This window comes from Artibeus jamaicensis, unplaced genomic scaffold (assembly GCF_021234435.1).
Source record: "Artibeus jamaicensis isolate MK-2021 breed Jamaican fruit bat unplaced genomic scaffold, CSHL_Jam_final contig_2002, whole genome shotgun sequence".
NCBI lineage: Eukaryota > Metazoa > Chordata > Mammalia > Chiroptera > Phyllostomidae > Artibeus > Artibeus jamaicensis.
Genome location: NW_026521408.1, coordinates 91,891 through 101,632, shown reverse-complemented (window position 1 = coordinate 101,632; position 9,742 = coordinate 91,891).

Below are 9,742 nucleotides of genomic sequence, written 5' to 3'. Positions count from 1 at the left end.
CAAGTTTTAGATAGGGGCAGGACTTGCGCTTTTAAATTCACACTACCTCCACTGTCAATTTCACTTGGACAAACACCCAAAGGGAATTTGCCTGATATCTGTACACGTGCACGGGAAACACAGCTGAACCTAGTGTCCTGTGTGAAAGCCCTCGCCACCCAGCACCACCCCCGCAGAGGCAGGCTTCACCTGACCAGTGTGCATCAGGGCTGTCTTGTCATCATTCTTGTTTACATGAAGGATCCACTCGACCTAGGTTTTTGTTTCTAATTTAAAAATATTAAGTGGCTCCATCTTGTCAGAGAGTTTGGTTTTTTTTTAATTAACAGACTCTGTTAGAGCAGTTTCAGGTTTACTGAAAAATTGAGCAGAAAATGCAGAGAGCCTTCTATGCCACTCCCCTCCTGCATGTTTCCCCTTGATACTTGCATTAGGGAGGTGACTTTGTTATCATTGATCAGCCAATATTGACAGCTTATTATTCACTGAAGTCCATAGTTTAAATTAGGATTCCTCTTGGCCGTGTATATTCTGTGGGTTTTGGTGAATGTATAATGACACATATCCACTATTACATGGACGTTTGGGTGTTTATGTTTTTATCTATTATGAATAATGCTGTGATGAACGTTTGTTTACAAGTTTTTGTATGTTTTCTCTTGGGTGTACAAAGGAGTAGAATTGCAGGTCAAATTTTTAAGTAAGTGGAGCACTGCTGTGGATACATCACCCTCTGGTCACGTGTGTGATTACAGCCCTGTGGTGTGGAAGTGTGCCCCAATATTTTCCACACTCTGAATGGCGCAACCAGCTGTGCACTGACCAGGGACATAGAGACAGCATGTGCTTTAACTCCCATTCCATGTTCCCCCGGTTCATCCTCCATCCTTGCCTCAGTTCAAACCCAGTGTCCCAGGCATCTTCTAACTAGTCACCTGCCCACCATTTTGCCTTCCTTAAGTCCATCCAGACATCAGGGTGACCTAACTATAAAGCCAGCTAATGTGGCCTTATCACCCTTTTGCCTTTAAACCCCTTATGGAGTGGGTCACCTCCAGGGTAAAGCCGGCTCACTGAGGCTCACACAGGCCAGCAATGATGGTCACCTGCCTCTCCAGCTGCATCTGGAGCCTGGCACCTCAAGCTTGAGCCCCACCTACACAGAGATGCCTACACATCTTACAAGTCTTTGCTGTTCCAAAGTCAGCGGAGTTCTTTCCATCTAATCATTTCATAGCATGTCTAGTGCTCACTATGGGCCAGATGCTGGGATTCCATAGTCAACAGCACATCCCCATATCACTTCCTTTCTTCCTGAGATCCTCCTCCTCCCAGTGGCTCCTATTTACACACAGTCTCACTTCCTTTCTGAAACCTTCCATGAACCCTCGATTCATTTGCTCCCTCTCACAGGGCTATTGTAGGAGAACAGGAGATGGAGCTAGGGTCAAACCCCACTTGGTCACATTAACTGAGACTTCACTAAGTGACATAACTTTTGAGTGACAGTTGCCACTCAGCTGTAGATGTACGGGGTGCTGGATACAGAGGTGATGCTGGGCCAGGTGTGACACAGTGTGCAGCATCTCAGGATGCTTTTTCAAGGTAGCCCTCACACTTACCATTACTCGAACATGAAACATGCTAATTTTTCTGGTGGAATTATCACACTGTATTACTGTTTGTTTACATGTTCCTTCCTCCCTACTAATCTAAGAGATTCTGGAGGGCAGTAACTGTTCATTATGATTAACTCTGGAATCCCTCATTCTGGCACATTACTTAAAAGTAATTCATGAGTTTGCCTTCCATGGGTTATTTTAATTACCCCTAAGAGGCAGATATGGGAATTACACTAAACTGGGCAGCACAGTGGTCTCCTGGTAGCAAGTAAGATGATCCCAATGCACAGAGAAGGAACTTGAGTGACTGGCAGGTGGGCCACACTCTGACACCTGTGGTGGTGACCTTCGGTACCTGCCGTCATAAAGAGGTCCGTTTTCACAATGGTCTCCTTTCCCCTAGTGAGTCCTCAGACCTTCTCTCTACACTGACCAAAATGCACTCAGACCTGCTTGTCCCCTCTGAGGACAGGTGTAGGGTTTCTTCACAGCCAGCTGACATCTTCAACAGGTTGGTAACCAAGAGGAGGGAGCCTGGGTTCTGGTCCAGCTTCTGATTTCATAGTAGTGTCTTTTACAAAGCCTCTGCCATCAGGCGGAGTCCTCAAGCTTTACTGCACAATAGAGTCACCCTGGGCTCTTAAAAAATACTGGTGCTCCCACACTGGAGTCTTGCAGAGGCTTTGGAACTCCCCAGGGTTTTGTTGTTGTTGTTGTTTTGTTTTGTTTTGTTTAGCAATGCTTATCCCAGATTGGGAACCTGGGAGCTAGGCTCACAGAGTAAAGAGCATCTGTAGAAGTTGCCCACCTTTGGATGTGTGCGCCACAGACAGCACCAGCCACTGTGACCTCCCAGGAAGGGCGTGGAGGGCACCTCTCATCATACCCAGAGCAGAAGGGTGGCAGTCACTGCACAAATCCTTACAATAGAGAGATTACTGCTTGGTGGTGAGGTTAGATTTTTCCATTATCAAATGGTACTATTTTAAAAGTAAGCAAACAAACAAAAATGGGGAAAAGGTGAGATTTTAAAATGTAAGATGAAATTTGCCTCCAGCTTCCTCTCCTTGTTCCTGCCTCTATCTGAGCTGAGTGGCAGCTCACTTTTCTTCTACCAATGCTCCTATTTTGTGGGACACCAGAAGGAAGAGGTGGTCCCTGACTCAAGGGAGCTTCTAGCCTAAGAGTCGAGACAGACTCCCAACAATGATCAATTAATTCTACACTGTCTGGAAGGTGGGAACAAGGCACTATGGAGCAGAGGGGGAAGGAAGTTAATCTTTGTGGGACCCATCCCTCCCACATCAGTGAGGCCATGCGCCAGGAGCCATGTGTGTGTGTGCTGAGCCACAGAGAGGAAGTATGCCAGGTGTTCCCCCACCCCACCCCCCTCCAGCCCTGTGTTCAGAAGCCAACTGTTCCCCATAGTCCCAGAGAAATCAGCCCTGTGCTTTGATCATGAAACTGTGGGAGAGCTTTATTTCTTCGGTGATTAATTTAGATGCAGAAGATAGGGTTAATTATCAGATGGACAGAAACTTCCCCACTCCCCTACACTGTTGCCTTCTGAGAAGCATTTCATTGTGTCGGCCCAAACCAGACATGAGACCCTAGAGTGGGAGGGTTATTTCTCTGGTTCTACACAAGTTCCTGGTTACACAGCTGAGAGGCTGTCTGGGCAGCTGCAGTTCTGGCCAACAATTGTGAGGTCCTGGGTCCATCATGAACTCAGAAGTGATTATCACGAAACCGCTCCTCTTTCCCAGGGGATCCGTGTGTTCTGTGTCTGACCTTTTGTGTGTCCTCTGTTGTTGAAGGCACACACTGCCACTCAGAAAGGGTAAGGTGATATCTCAGCTGCAGAGAACAAATCCACCACAGCCTCGTTTCAGCAGGAAGAGATTTACTCGAGGATATGCAACCATTTACAGTATTAGGTAAGGGTTGAGGAAACAGAGTCAAGACTCAGAGATGACTCCTAAGGCCACAGCCCAGATCCAGACTCTCAAAGAGGCAGCTGCCTGTGCTCAAATCTGGAAGTTCCAGCCCTGAACTCAGGACAGATCACATCATCAGCACTTGTAGCAGCTGTGGGTGTCTGAGGGCCCAGCTATCCACTTCCTCCTAGCCCCTGGCTGGTCCCAAGCTGTACTAAGCAAGCAGCCCAACCCTGGGCCTGCTGCAGCAGAGAGAGCCCCATAGCTGCCTGGACTTTTGAGGGTGTCAGATCAGCCAAACATAGATCCCAAACTGCAACAAGGCTGGAATGAGAGTATCACATTCAATTTCCACTATGGAAGATGATGAGAGAATAAATATGCCCAATACCAGGCTGCATCTCCACACAGGACCCTGTGAGCTGGGAAAGACAAAGATACTCAGACCTGGCCCCAGTCTTTGGAACCCAAGAAATACTGTGTTGCCATGACTCCTTCCCCAGCCCTTGGTCTGGCAGGTAGCCTTCTCTCCTTCTGTCACACAATCTGTAAAACAGGACATCTGTATCTTGCTGCTGTCATGTACCAGCCTGATTCCCTCCAGCTTCTCTGTCATTTTGTCCCATCCAGCCTTCAAAGTACAGCGGAGGTCTTCAGTGAAGACTCTTTGACCACTCTGTGCTCCTGAGGTCTCTGTCCCCAGGTGCTATGCCCTCTGGCCCCCTTTATACTTCTCAGCATGTATACTCTGTCAGTGGCGAGGCCTCTGATGTGCCTGTGTGATTATCCTGGATTTCTAGTTAGAGTGAGGACTCCTTTGGATGAAATTTACATTTCTAACAGCTGAGCACTGAAAACAGGAAAGTCACTTGACTCCTGTCCTCAGCAAGCCTGTTTCTATATCATACACATGGAGAACCCTGCAGCCTGGCTCCTCTGCACGTGGTGTTAAGCCCAACATGGAGAGAGCTTATGTACAGGAAAGACACTGTGGTCTCTACTGTGATGGCCACTGCTCAGACCTGCTCTTAGTCCTAATAACCCTGCAAAGTAACTTGAGAATATGAACAGGAACTTGGGCCTTGAATCACTTTTCAGGCTCCAAGGCCCTATGGAGACAGGACAGTTTGCCTGTCTCAGTGAACAGCTGAAGTGGAACACGAAGACAGGAGGGAGAGATGAGATACCTGATGTGTGGTCTGGGCTTCACTGCAGAAGTTAATAACAGTTGGCACAAATACAAAACCTTCTGCAGGCAAATCAAGTTGGGTAAGAGAGCCCACCCTCAAGACTTGGGAGCTAAGTTCTCTTTTCCTTTCTCTTCAGGGAGGTCTCAACTGCAGCCACAAAATATGGAAATAGTCCTGTTGCTCATAAAAGCAAAGGGCCCAATGGGCTTTAGTTCTTTCATTTTATGTTCCAGCCATGTAGATGGTTCAGCCACGCAAGAGGTTGAATGGTGGGTTCAGATAGGAGAGCAGAGAAGGCATTCTCCTCCCCGACTGAAAAAAGAAAAGAAAAGAAAAGAAAAGAAAAGAAAAGAAAAGAAAAGAAAAGAAAAGAAAAGAAAAGAAAAGAAAAGAAAAGAAAGGAAAGAAAGAAAAGAAAAGAAAAGAAAAGAAAAGAAAAGAAAAGAAAAGAAAACTGGTTTTGGATGAGTTCTGTGCACGTATCTCAAACATAAACCCCAATTAACTCAACATCCCTTAAATCTGCTCTGCATTTTCAACAGAAAATGTTTTCTCTAGATGCACTGATGTGGGGTTGCTTAGGAAAGGACAACTGAAACATGAAGGATAAAAATTCACAGAGCCACTGAGAGTGTGTCTAATACAATGGCTGCAGTTCGAGATCATCTGTCCCTCAATCTGGATTCTCAGTGCAAATTCCACAAGCCTTTTCTCCATCCCTCTCCTCACTGATTTGTATTTACTTGGCCAAAGTGCAATTCATCATGAATTTGAACTAAAACACACCCTGGCTTGTGTGGCTCAGTAGATTGAGTGCCAGCCTATGAACCAAAGGGTTGCCAGTTCGACTCCTAGTCATGGCACATGCCTACGTTGTAGGCTAGGTCCCCAGTGAGGGGCATGTGAGAGGCAAGCACACAATGAACTAGAACAGCCAACTTTTAAAAATCTGTTTCTATTTCTTGCTCATTCCTGCCTTTTCTAGGCAAATTCTCCACTGTGGTAAATTTCCAGGCCCCATATGTGATTAATTGAAGCAAAATGTTATGAAAGGCCATATTAGTGACTTTAAATATTAAAATCTAAAGGGCAGGCAGTGACCAGAAAGTGGATGTCAACAATTTTTGGATGGCCATTCTAAGAAATTACTCTGGCTCAGGAGATGACACTTTTTAAAAGAAGTGATAAGGGAGTCTTGATGACCCATTCACTCAGTTATGGGATTTGGGGTATAAGAGTGATCCTTGAGAACATACAGGGTGTGGTGGTATTCAGTAGGTGTTTCATACCAAAAACGTAGGCCTGTGGATGCTGATGGAACTTTAGGACACAGAGTGCCCAATGCAGTGTTCAAATTGAGGCCTCGGCTGCCCTGTGGCAGTTGCAGCTCTCTCCACGGGCTCAGGGACTTGGCATGAAGGAGAAAGTGGACAGTATTCCATTGGGATGCATTTTCATTTTTCACCAAGGTCGTATCCTTCTTTGCTTTCCCAGCTGAAGCCTCACCCCAACAGGCAGTTTGTATGCATTTTAATGTGGGCACTGTCACAGCAGTTAGAGATAAGACAGAAGCCTTAAAGCAAGGATGATACAAATCTTCAGCTGCCTTAGCATGAAAAGACTTACTTCCCTTACCAACACATAATAAGATAGAAAAACCAGCTGTCGCCTTGCATTACAGAGTTGTGTGTGTTGTAACTTTTGCTTTGATTTACCCTGTATTTTCTATTTGAAACAGTGTTTTCAAATAGAAAATATCTATACAGGGTTTCAGCCAAGATGGAGGCATAGGCACAAATACTTCACTTCCTTGCACAACCAAAAGAAAGATAACAACCAATTTAAAAACAAAGAACACCAAGAACTTCCAGAAAATAATTTGTATGGACATCCAACAACCAAGGAATTACAAAAGCATCCATCCCGACTAGGAGCAGAGACTGAGACAGGCAGTCAAGGTGAAGAGGATGCACAGAAAGGTAAGGTGGTGAACTGCACAGGTGATACGACATTCATGCACAGATAAATCTAGAAGAACAACGAAGAAGCCAGACAGACCAAGAAACCCAGGGTTTTAGCTTGGGAAAATAAAGACTCAAAAATCCCTGGTTATAAAGAAAATGTAGGATTGCAGTAGCAGGAGAAACTTTCAGCCTCACAGGAGAGTTCACTGGAGAGGCCCACAGTGTCCTAGAATGTACACTGACACACCCACATGTGAATCAGCACCTTAAAAGGCAAAATCTGTTTGTGGGACACAGGGAAAGTGATGAGAAGTGGGAGAAGAGTGGCATTGTTCCCTCTCTGCCCCCTCCCCCACAGAGAGCTCCACAACACAGCAAAGAGATTACCCCGCCCTGGCGAATACCTAAGACTCCATCCCTTACCATACACTAGGTGCACTGACACCAAGAAATATAACCCAAATGAAAGAACAGATCAGAGAAGACTTCCGCCAAGATGAAGGCTTAGGTGGAAACATTGTGCATCCTCACACAATCAAGTTTAAAGACAACAAAGTTTTAGTAACAAAAACGCAGCCAAAACACAGAAAATTGAACTGTACAGAAGTCTGATGACAACAAACCATTTAGCCAGACCACTAAGAGGGGTGGAGCCAACAGTGGAGTGGGTTGGGCAGAAAAAATCCCCTGGACCAACCCAGGCACGGGCAGTGGTTGGTGGATCCAGGCTTGGGGTAGCAACAGGTGGACCCAGTGAGGGCGCAGGGTGGCAGGCTGACAGCAGGCACACATTCGTACACAGATAAAACAGGTGAAGGAGTGAGCAGTGAGACAGACCATGCAGGCCCCAGTGGCGGGAAGCAGCAGAGGGGATCACTATTGCTCCCTCTCTGACCCTGCCCCTACATACAGCGTCACAAACCAGCAACCTCGGTAGCCCTGCCTTTGTGAACATCTAAGGCTCCCCTTCTCATATATAAGTCACCAAGAAATTGCCACCCTATCAGATGCACAGTTCAGAACACTGGTGGTCAGGATGCTCACAGAACTGATCCATTTTAGTCACAAATTAGAGGAACATATGAAGGCTAAACTAACTGAAACAAAGGGAAATGCATGGGAAACCAATAGTAATGGAAAGGAAACTGGGACTCAAATCAAGGAAGTGGACTAGAAGGAGGAAAAAAATGACCAAACAGAAAAGGATGAAGAAACAAGAATTCAAAAAAATAAGAGGCTTAGGAACCTTCAGGACATCTTTAAACATTCCAACATCTGAATTATAGGGGTACCAGAAGGGGAAGAAGAACAGCCAGGAGTGGAAAACTTATTTGAACAAATAATAAAGGAGAACTTCCCCAATCTGGCAAAGGCAATAGACTTCCAGGAAATCCAGGAAGCTCAGAGAGTCCCAAAGAAGTTGGACCCAAGAAGGAACACACCAAGGCATCATTACATTATGTTAGCCAAGATTAAAATGAAGGAGAGAATCCTAGAAGTAGCAAGAGATAAGGGGACAGTCACCTACAAAGGACTTCCCATCAGACTGTCAGCTGATTTCTCAAAAGGGACCTTACAGGCAAAAAGGAGCTGGAAAGAAGTATTTCAAGTCATGAAATCCAAAGACCTACATCCAAGATTGTTCTATCCAGCAAGGCTTTCATTTAGAATGGAAGGAAAGATAAAGTGCTTCTCAGATAAGATCAAATTCAAGGAGTTCATCATCACCAAGCCCTTATTATATGAAATGTTAAAGGGACTTATCTAAGAAAAAGAAGATAAAAAAGATGAACAGTGAAAGAACAGCAAACTCACAGATATTAACAACCACACCTAAAACAAAAGCAAACTAAAAGGACAGCTAGATCAGGAGTGAAAACATAGAAATGGAGATCTCATGGAGGGTTAGCAACAGGGGAGTGGGAGAAGGAGAAGGGGGGAGAAGGTACAGAAAATAAGTAGCATAGATGGTAGGTAGAAAATAGATGGGGGGAGGGCAAGAATAGTATGGAAAATATAGAATTCAAAGAACTTGAGACACGTGGTCATAAACTGAAGGGGGAATATTGGGGGTGGGGGCTGCAGGGTGGAGGGAAATGAAGGGGGGAATAGAACAACTGTAATGGCATAATCAATGAAGTAAAAATTTTAAAAAAAGAACCACACCTTAAACAAAAAGCAAACTAAGAGGACAGCTAGATTAGGAGTGGAACCATAGACATGAAGATCACATGGAGGGTTAGCAACAGGGGAGGGGGAGGAGAAGGGGGAGAAGGTACAGAAAATAAGTAGCATAGACAGTAGATAGAAAATAGATGGGGGGGCAAGAATAGTGTGGGAAATATAGAATCTAAAGAACTTAAGACACGTGGACATAAACTAAAGGGGGGAATCGTGGGGGAGGGGTGTGCAGGGTGGAGGGAAATGAAGGGGGGAATAGTACAACTGTAATGGCATAATCAATAAAAATCTATTAAAAAATTTAAAAAATTAAAAAAAGAACAGATCAAAACCCAGAAAAAGAGCTAAGTGATGAGGAGATAGACAACCTGTCTAATGCAGACTTCAAAACACTGATAATCAGGATGCTCATAGAAATGATTGGGATCAGTCACAAAACAAAGGAAGAAATGAAGGCTGCACAAAGTGAAATAAAACAAAATATACAGGGAACCAACAGTGAAGGGGAAGAAACCAGGACTCAAATCAATGATTTTAAACTAATGGAAGACATAAGTATCCAACCTGAACACAATGAAAAAAATAAGAATGCAAAAAAATGAGGAGAGGCTTAGGAACTTCTGGGGCAACTTTAAGTGCTGTAACACCTGAATCAGGGATGCCAGAAGGAGAACAAGAGCAAGATATTGAAAACTTATTTGAACAAAAAATGAAAGAAAACTTCCCCAGTCTGGCAAAGGAAGTAGACTTGCAGGAAATCCAGGAAGCTCAGAGAGTCCCAAAGAAATTGGACCCAAGGAAGAACACATCAAGACACATCATAATTAAGTTACCCAAGATTAAAGATA